This window comes from Bufo bufo, chromosome 3 (assembly GCF_905171765.1).
Source record: "Bufo bufo chromosome 3, aBufBuf1.1, whole genome shotgun sequence".
Lineage (NCBI taxonomy): Eukaryota > Metazoa > Chordata > Amphibia > Anura > Bufonidae > Bufo > Bufo bufo.
The window spans coordinates 77,061,379-77,072,209 of NC_053391.1; the positions used below are offsets into that span (position 1 = coordinate 77,061,379).

The 10,831-nt window shown below is 41.0% G+C and overlaps 1 long non-coding RNA gene across 1 annotated transcript in view; it reads left to right on the forward strand.

Moving 5' to 3' along the window:
• LOC120995460 overlaps window positions 1–10,021 on the forward strand; it is a 13,771-nt gene extending 3,750 nt beyond the window's left edge. The window contains exon 3 of the long non-coding RNA XR_005777597.1: window positions 9,925–10,021. This is a non-coding gene — a long non-coding RNA (uncharacterized LOC120995460). The remainder of the gene's footprint in view (window positions 1–9,924) is intronic.
• The last annotated feature ends 810 nt before the right edge of the window (window positions 10,022–10,831 follow it).

Genomic DNA, 10,831 nt, shown 5'->3' on the forward strand with positions numbered 1-10,831 from the left:
AGATATAGCGTCCCTGGCCGTGCTTACTGGTCCACGTATCTGTGGTTAGGTGGACCTTGCCACAGATGGCGTTGCACAGTGCACACTTGATTTTATCGGACACTTGTTTGTGCAGGGAAGGCACGGCTCTCTTGGAGAAGTAGTGGCGGCTGGGAACAACATACTGTGGGACAGCAAGTGACATGAGCTGTTTGAAGCTGTGTGTGTCCACCAGCCTAAATGACAGCATTTCATAGGCCAGTAGTTTAGAAATGCTGGCATTCAGGGCCAGGGATCGAGGGTGGCTAGGTGAGAATTTACGCTTTCTCTCAAATATTTGTGAAATGGAGAGCTGAACGCTGCTGTGTGACATGGTTGAGATGCTTGGTGACGCAGGTGGTGGTGTTGGTGGTACATCCCATGTTTGCTGGGCGGCAGGTGCCAACGTTCCTCCAGAGGCGGAGGAAGAGGCCGAGGCGGGGGCAGCAGCAGCAGAAGAGGCCGAGGCGGCAGCAGCAGAAGAGGTAGCAGGGGGAGCCTGAGTGACTTCCTTGTTTTTAAGGTGTTTACTCCACTGCAGTTCATGCTTTGCATGCAGGTGCCTGGTCATGCAGGTTGTGCTAAGGTTCAGAACGTTAATGCCTCGCTTCAGGCTCTGATGGCACAGCGTGCAAACCACTCGGGTCTTGTCGTCAGCACATCGTTTGAAGAAGTGCCATGCCAGGGAACTCCTTGAAGCTGCCTTTGGGGTGCTCGGTCCCAGATGGCGGCGGTCAGTAGCAGGCGGAGTCTCTTGGCGGCGGGTGTTCTGATTTTGCCCACTGCTCTCTCTTTTGCTACGCTGTTGGCTCGGTCTCACCACTGCCTCTTCCTCCGAACTGTGAAAGTCAGTGGCACGACCTTCATTCCATGTGGGGTCTAGGACCTCATCGTCCCCTGCATCGTCTTCCACCCAGTCTTGATCCCTGACCTCCAGTTCAGTCTGCACACTGCAGAAAGACGCAGCAGTTGGCACCTGTGTTTCGTCATCATCAGAGACGTGCTGAGGTGGTATTCCCATGTCCTCATCATCAGGAAAAATAAGTGGTTGTGCGTTAGTGCATTCTATCTCTTCCACCCCTGGGGAAGGGCTAGGTGGATGCCCTTGGGAAACCCTGGCAGCAGAGTCTTCAAACAGCATAAGAGACTGCTGCATAACTTGAGGCTCAGACAGTTTCCCTGATATGCATGGGCTCATCTGTGTTGTTTTTTTCTGTAGAGTCTGCATCTGGCTCATCTGTGTTGTTTTTTTCTGACCATTGCTTGAGAAGAGGTAAGGAATTTGGTCAGCTGTTTGCTATTGTGCGTTTGCTAATGAGCCTAGCTCACTAAGGTGTTACATTTGTTGCTGGGGGAGGAGTTTGGGAAGCAGTGTGTGTATATATAGAGACAGACTCATTAGCTGGCCTAATTCATTAGCTGCAAGTACTAGCTTCAAGTACTACATTAAGTATAGTAAAGAGATATTGCAGGAGATAGTCAGGAGGTAGGCTGGAAGGTGGAAACAATACAAAAAAAAAAAGGTAAGATTTGTTTGATTTAAATTTACAATTTTTTTTTTTTTTTTTTTTCTCCTCTTTAAAATGGCAGACTTGGTTCAGTGCAGGAATTGTTGTGCATTTATTTCATGTTCCACTCTTTGGAGATTCGGATGCTGTCAGATCTGTAGACAGTTCTCCTTACTGCAGCAGGAAATTGCATTTTTGAAAGCTGAAATATTTAAATTATCTGTTAAACAAACTCCAGCTAGGACTGCTGCAATGCCACTGCCACAGAGGACCCCCAGAAATGGCAGATGGGTTAATGTAGGTTCTGGAAGACTTAGAGTGGTGGATAGAAGACATGTCCCACAGTCGGTGGTTCTCCATAATTCATTTGCAGCACTCTCAGAATGTAAGGACAACATGGATATGGACTCAAGCACAGAGGGTGAGAAACCATCGACTCCTATGTCTAATGTATGCAACAAAAAAGATAAAGTGAAGTCTCAAAGGAAGCAGCTGTTGCTGGGTGATTCAATCATAAGAAGTGTGGAGCTTAAAGAAAATGGTTTTGTGAGATGTCTCCCTGGGGCTACTGCTAGAAGAGATAGAAGACGTATTATTAATATTGTTAAGCAAGCAAAGCAGGAAGGGGACGTGGATGTTCTTGTCCATCTAGGGACAAATGACCTGGCTTGCAATGAAGTGTCAGAGGTGAAAAAATCTTTTATCACACTTGGTAATGACGTACAGGATTTTGCATCCACCATTTCATTTTCTGAAGTTCTGCCTGTGCATAATGTTCAGAATGATAGGCAGAGGCGCATAAAGGAGTTCAACATATGGCTTGGTAAATGGTGTCAAGAGCAAGGATTTGGCTTTGTTTCTCACGATAGCTCTACTTGGAATAGAAAGGAACTGTACAAAAAAGATGGTTTGCATCTTTCTCTCAAAGGAACAAATGTACTTAGTGAACAACTCCAAGAATTTGCGGAAGAGTATTTAAACTAGGAAGGGGGGGCAAAAGAGTGAAAATAAAAGAGTCCAATTGCCCCACGAAACAATGCCAGAACAGGTCAGAAGCACAGAGGTTAAGAAATGATAAACTCAGAGTCCTGTCTACAAATGCTCGCAGTTTAGGTAAAAAAATCTATGAACTTGGGTCAATAATGGCATCTGAGAATGTAGATTTAGTGGCTGTTACGGAGACATGGTTTAATGAAAGAAATGACTGGGACATAACCATACCAGGGTACTCTTTATACAGAAGAGACAGAGAAGGCAAGAAAGGAGGAGGAGTGGCCCTGTATGTGAAAGATAGCATTAAATCTAACCTAATACAAGTTGGTGAGGCCAACATAGAGTCAGTTTGGGTTACGTTGCAGTTTGCTAACCATGCAGTAACTTGTGTAGGTGTGATATATAGACCACCTGGTCAAGTTAAAGAACTAGATGATCTACTAGTTGAAGAAATATCTAAAATGACAATGAAAGGAGAAGTTATCATTATGGGAGATTTCAATCTTCCAGATATAAACTGGAAAACCAAAATAGCAAGTTCTACCAGGAGTACAGATATTCTAAATTCCCTACTGGGGTTATCTCTACAACAAGTGGTTGAGGAGCCAACCCGGAGGGAGGCCATTTTTGATTTGGTATTCACAAATGGGGATTCGGTATATGATGTCATTGTAGGCGAAACCTTGGGATCTAGTGATCACCAGTCAGTGTGGTTTAATATAAGAACTGTGAAAGAGTCCCACCACACAAAAACAAAAGTTTTAGATTTTAGAAAAACAGACTTTTCAAAAATGAAATTAGTCATAAATGAGTCCTGGAACGGATTAAATGGAGTCCAGGAGAAATGGGACTACTTAAAAGGTGCATTATTGAAGGCAACAGAAAATTGCATTAGACTTGTCAGTAAAAGCAAAAAAAGGAAGAGACCACTGTGGTACTCAGCAGAAGTGACCCAAATCATTAAAAATAAAAAGCTAGCATTTTGGAATTATAAAAAAAAACAGAGCAATGAAGATAAGGAAATCTACAAGATTAGGCAGAGAGAGGCCAAGCAAGTTATAAGAACTTCTAAAGCGCAGGCAGAAGAAAAACTAGCTCAGTCTATGAAAAAAGGGGATAAGACATTCTTCAGATATATAAATGAAAAAAGGAAATTAAAACAAGGAATAACTAAATTAAAAACAAAGGACGGAAGGTATGTAGAAGAGAATAAAGGGCTAGCCGACTGCCTTAATGAATACTTCTGTTCAGTTTTTACAAAAGAAAAAGGAGAAGGACCTCCACTAGAAAGGATGACTAATAAATCATTTGACGCATGTATCTTTACAGAGGAAGATGTTCTAAGTTTGCTGTATAAGGTGAAGACAAATAAGTCACAGGGGCCTGATGAAATACACCCAAATTTATTAAAAGAGCTTAGTGGTGAGCTGGCAAAACCGCTAACAGATTTATTTAACCAATCATTAGTAACAGGAGTCGTCCCGGAAGATTGGAAATTGGCAAATGTCGTGCCCATTCACAAGAAAGGTAGTAGGGAGGAATCGAGCAACTATAGACCAGTGAGTCTGACATCAATAGTAGGCAAATTAATGGAAACCCTATTAAAGGATAGGATTGTGGAACATCTAAAATCCCATGGATTGCAAGATGAAAAACAACATGGGTTTACTTCAGGGAGATCATGTCAAACAAATCTTATAGATTTTTTTGACTGGGTGACTAAAATAATAGATGGTGGAGGTGCAGTAGACATCGCATATCTAGATTTTAGTAAGGCTTTTGACACTGTCCCACATAGAAGACTTATCAATAAACTGCAGTCATTGAGCATGGACTCCCATATTGTTGAGTGGATTAGGCAGTGGCTGAGTGACAGACAACAGAGGGTTGTAGTCAATGGAGAACATTCAAAACAAGGTCATGTTACCAGTGGGGTTCCACAGGGATCTGTACTGGGACCAATTTTGTTTAATATCTTCATAAGTGATATTGCAAAAGGCCTCGATGGGAAGGTGTGTCTTTTTGCTGATGACACAAAGATATGTAACAGGGTTGATGTTCCTGGAGGGAAACGCCAAATGGAAAAGGATTTAGGAAAACTAGAAGAATGGTCAGAACTCTGGCAACTGAAATTTAATGTGGATAAGTGCAAGATAATGCACCTAGGGCGTAAAAACCCAAGGGCAGAATATAGAATATTTGACACAGTCCTGACCTCAGTATCTGAGGAAAGGGATTTAGGAGTAATTATTTCAGAAGACTTAAAGGTGGGAAGACAATGTAATAGGGCAGCACGAAATGCCAGCAGAATGCTTGGATGTATAGGGAGAGGTATAAGCAGTAGAAAGAGTGAAGTGCTTATGCCGCTGTACAGAACACTGGTGAGACCTCACTTGGAGTATTGTGCGCAGTACAGGAGGCCATATCTCCAGAAGGATATAGATACTCTAGAGAGAGTTCAGAGAAGAGCTACTAAACTAGTACATGGATTGCAGGATAAAACTTACCAGGAAAGGTTAAAGGACCTTAACATGTATAGCTTGGAAGAAAGAAGAGACAGAGGGGATATGATAGAAACTTTAAATACATAAAGGGAATCAACTCAGTAAAGGAGGAGAGCATATTTAAAAGAAGAAAAACTACCACAAGAGGACACAGTTTTAAATTAGAGGGGCAAAGGTTTAAAAGTAATATAAGGAAGTATTACTTTACTGAGAGAGTAGTGGATGCATGGAATAGCCTTCCTGCAGAAGTGGTAGCTGCAAATACAGTGAAGGGGTTTAAGCGTGCATGGGATAGGCATATGGCTATCCTTCATATAAGATAGGGCCAGGGGCTATCCATAGTATTCAGATATATTGGGCAGACTAGATGGGCCAAATGGTTCTTATCTGCCGACACATTCTATGTTTCTATGTTTCTATGTGATGTGACAGACCGATGGGCTTGGTTTTCATGCGCCATCTGTGCGCTTTCTGCAGAAGACTGGGTGGGAGATAATGTGAACGTGCTGGATCCACTGTCGGCCACCCAATTGACTAATGCCTGTACCTGCTCAGGCCTTACCATCCTTAGAACGGCATTGGGCCCCACCAAATATCGCTGTAAATTCTGCTGGCTACTGGGACCTGAGGTAGTTGGTTCACTAGGACGTGTGGCTGTGGCAGAACGGCCACGTCCTCTCCCAGCACCAGAGGGTCCACTAACACCACCACGACCATGTCCACGTCCGCGTCCCTTATTAGATGTTTTCCTCATTGTTCCCGTTCACCACAATTTTGAGAATGGCAAATTTGGGAATGCTTTTTCAACCCAGAACAAAAAGTCTGCTTTTACGGTCACTACAAATAACTTGACCAGCTAAAACTGTGCAGATTTGGTTGAATAGAGATGTGAGACCTGTTTTTTTTTTGCGATGTGTGACAGTTATAGGTTTAATCACAGAATGACACTTCTATCAGCACGCTAGCGTGTGTCTTAGGTTTTTCTGAATGACACTATCAATACCTTCAATGTAAGATTTTCTTTTTGGGATAGATTTCAAGTAGGCCTCAAATACCACAAACTAGTTATTTTCAGAATGGCAAATTTGGGAATGCTTTTTCAACCCAGAACAAAAAGTCTGCTTTTACGGTCACTACAAATAACTTGACCAGCTAAAACTGTGCAGATTTGGTTGAATAGAGATGTGAGACCTGTTTTTTTTTGCGCTGTGTGACCGTTATAGGTTTAATCACAGAATGACACTTCTATCAGCACGCTAGCGTGTGTCTTAGGTTTTTCTGAATGACACTATCAATAACTTCAATGTAAGATTTTCTTTTTGGGATAGATTTCAAGTAGGCCTCAAATACCACAAACTAGTTATTTTCAGAATGGCAAATTTGGGAATGCTTTTTCAACCCAGAACAAAAAGTCTGCTTTTACGGTCACTACAAATAACTTGACCAGCTAAAACTGTGCAGATTTGGTTGAATAGAGATGTGAGACCTGTTTTTTTTTTGCGCTGTGTGACAGTTATAGGTTTAATCACAGAATGACACTTCTATCAGCACGCTAGCGTGTGTCTTAGGTTTTTCTGAATGACACTATCAATAACTTCAATGTAAGATTTTATTTTTGGGATAGATTTCAAGTAGGCCTCAAATACCACAAACTAGTTATTTTCAGAATGGCAAATTTGGGAATGCTTTTTCAACCCAGAACAAAAAGTCTGCTTTTACGGTCACTACAAATAACTTGACCAGCTAAAACTGTGCAGATTTGGTTGAATAGAGATGTGAGACCTGTTTTTTTTTGCGCTGTGTGACAGTTATAGGTTTAATCACAGAATGACACTTCTATCAGCACGCTAGCGTGTGTCTTAGGTTTTTCTGAATGACACTATCAATAACTTCAATGTAAGATTTTCTTTTTGGGATAGATTTCAAGTAGGCCTCAAATACCACAAACTAGTTATTTTGAGAATGGCAAATTTGGGAATGCTTTTTCAACCCAGAACAAAAAGTCTGCTTTTACGGTCACTACAAATAACTTGACCAGCTAAAACTGTGCAGATTTGGTTGAATAGAGATGTGAGACCTGTTTTTTTTTGCGCTGTGTGACAGTTATAGGTTTAATCACAGAATGACACTTCTATCAGCACGCTAGCGTGTGTCTTAGGTTTTTCTGAATGACACTATCAATAACTTCAATGTAAGATTTTCTTTTTGGGATAGATTTCAAGTAGGCCTCAAATACCACAAACTAGTTATTTTCAGAATGGCAAATTTGGGAATGCTTTTTCAACCCAGAACAAAAAGTCTGCTTTTACGGTCACTACAAATAACTTGACCAGCTAAAACTGTGCAGATTTGGTTGAATAGAGATGTGAGACCTGTTTTTTTTTGCGCTGTGTGACAGTTATAGGTTTAATCACAGAATGACACTTCTATCAGCACGCTAGCGTGTGTCTTAGGTTTTTCTGAATGACACTATCAATAACTTCAATATAAGATTTTCTTTTTGGGATAGATTTCAAGTAGGCCTCAAATACCACAAACTAGTTATTTTCAAAATGGCAAATTTGGGAATGCTTTTTCAACCCAGAACAAAAAGTCTGCTTTTACGGTCACTACAAATAACTTGACCAGCTAAAACTGTGCAAAAAATAACCAGACTGTTGATGGTTAAATGCACTTCGGTGACACAGGCTCAGCCTGCAGCTGATGTAGGATATAGCACAAAATAACCACACTATCGATGGTTAAATACACTTGGTGATAGCTCGTGCTGGCGCACCACAAGTCACAAAATGGCCGCCGATCACCCCAGAAAAAAAGTGATCTAAAAACGCTCTGGGCAGCCTCAAAAAAGTGAGCAAGTCAATAATAGCACTTCAATGATCCACAGCTGCAGATCGATCACAGAATGAAGTCTTTTGGAGGAGTTAATCTGCCTAATCTCGCCCTAACGTCGCAGCTGCAACCTCTCCCTATACTGATCATAGCAGAGTGACGTGCGGCGCTACGTGACTCCAGCTTAAATAGAGGCTGGGTCACATGGTGCACTGGCCAATCACAGCCATGCCAATAGTAGGCATGGCTGTGATGGCCTCTTGGGCCAAGTAGTATGACGCTTGTTGATTGGCTGCTTTGCAGCCTTTCAAAAAGCGCCAAGAAAGCGCCGAACACCGAACCCGAACCCAGACTTTTACGAAAATGTTCGGGTTCTGGCCGTGTCACGGACACCCCAAAATTCGGTACGAACCCGAACTATACAGTTTGGGTTCGCTCATCCCTAATCACTACCCTGCCCGTAAGCTCTTCGAGGGTCTCCAATTCTGTGTTGCTATTATCTCCAGTTCCAGTATCAGTGACTTTCTAGACTGCTTCTGTGAGCCAAGTTTTCTACAGTCAAGTTCTGGCAAAAACCACATAATCAGTATAAGTGACTGTTCAGATTGTACCTGCAGTTTTGGTGCATTTTCTGTGCCTGGATCTTTTGGTGGTTGCACCAAAGTCCCTGACCCCAACTTCCAACTTTACTATACTATACTATACTATACTATACTGGGAATACTCCAAGAGGTATTAGTCTGGTTGCTCCCCTGCAACACAGTCCAGATCCCTCTATAGGTGTTAAAGGGTACATACCAGGGAAGCACTGGAATAATGTCCTTACAGCTTAGCCCAAAGCCAAGTCAGTTAGTTGGCACAGTGGGTTAACAATCACTGATCCGTGACACATGCCATGGATTTTTAAATAAAATTCAACAGAAAAAACTAAAAAACATTTATCTTTTTATGCATAGAACCAGAAACATGCAGAGATACAGCAAAGTGCTCATAAACCTCTATGCAGCCCAGTTATATCTCTGTGCAAAATGTAGCCCTCACGTGGCCATGTGCATGAGCTATAAGGGATAGTTAGGTCTTTATTAAAACCAAGATATGCAACAAAGAATTGAAGAAGAGGTGAACCTTTTTTTTTATCTTACGCAAACATAAAAAATATACTATTATTATGTATTATCACATGATAGACAGCAATGCGTTCTAAACATAAATGACATATTTTAATATAAAATAAAGTAAAACAATGGAAGATATCCTTCAATAATGTATTTTGTTTAATAGCATTGGATTTTTAAGGTGGTTGACTGTTTTCACTGTTAAAAGGTCATGATATTCAGGTTCTGTGGTCATAGATTAAAAATAAAAACTTAAATCTTTATTTTCGATAATTATTCATTTGGACAATAATGTATTCACAACCACGATTCCTGTTATCCCCCAGACAATATCAATGCACAGCAATATAATAATAATACAACTGTCTGCAAATTAGGCTCAGGGACGAGCAGTAAAAGTGTAATGTGTGAAACATAGTGGTGTGTGACAAACATTTGTGTTGGATAAACACAGAGATTAGAACGGAACGTGTGATTAATCGAAGATCACTTTACTGGGAAAATTAAAGAATAAGAAAATAATCCTGAAATAATTACATTCTTTAATTAAGATAATTCACCAGTGAATGCTTTTCAGTCCTGAATGAGCACAAAAGTGACATCTTCATTTTTCAGATAGTCTTGCTGTAGGATGTTGAAGACTATATTTAGCTTGATGCTAACTCTTACAGTAGAATTTTGTGAATTCTGAGATGGATTTTGGTGACTGAAAGGGTTTTTTAGTATCTATTTTGTTTCCAAAACACAGCTGAAGATAAGGGGCTCAGACTCTGAAAAGTCTTATGTAATGGAACACCCCATATTATGGAACTTGTACTGGTCGGTATTACAGAACCATTGTTACTACGTACACAATATTTTCCCTAAAATCAATGGTTAACCTCTGTAGCATGTCACACTTTTTTTCATATATTCCATATAAATCGGTAAACCTTCTCGTGCCTCTGTATAAAGCAGGGTTTCTGAACTGCGGTCCTCGGGACCCATCTACAAGTCATGTTTTCAGGATTTCCTTAGTATTGAGCAGGTGATATAATTAGTGTCCATGACCGGTAGGTGGCTCCCTGGAGTTGAGACACCCTGGTATAGAGGTAGAGTATGGGCTCATAGAAAGCTACAGTATGGGCATCATTTTTCAATCTGCCACGTAAATGAGGCCTAAATAAAAATTTTGCAAACCAACATTTCATTTTATTCACTATATAATGCTGACATATTCTGAGGTGCTTTATAGACAATGTCATCACTCACTCACATACAAACTCCATGCAGATATTGACCTTGGTTGGATTTGAACCTTGGACTCCAGCACTGCAAGACACCAGGGCTAACCACTGAGCCACCATGCTGCCCAATATAGATTTGTCAGTGAATATCAGGCCACTATAAAAGGTTGTGCACAAGTCTGTGACATTGAGAATGTCAGATTAACCAAGCCTACATTGTTAGCCCTTTTATTGCTATCTTCCTCTTGGAGAGAACGCTCCGATGTTTATTATCTGAACAGTGTACATACAGTATGTCCTCCTTGACAATTTTCCAAGAACATCAGGGAGGCTCCTGGAATAATACAGAACTCCCAGAGAAGTTGATAAACTTCATAGAAACCAGGCCTCTATGCATTTTAAGTGTATGTTGGGCCATCATAGAGTGACATTAGACACAGCTTCAGCTCCAAAGTGGGCATTCAGGGGGAAGGGCACCACAAAGAAAAGGCGACATGATATAGAAAAGGGATGGATCTACTAAACTAGTACATGGATTGCAGGATAAAACTTACCAGGAAAGGTTAAAGGACCTTAATATGTATAGCTTGGAAGAAAGAAGAGACAGAGGGGATATGATAGAAACTTTTAAATAC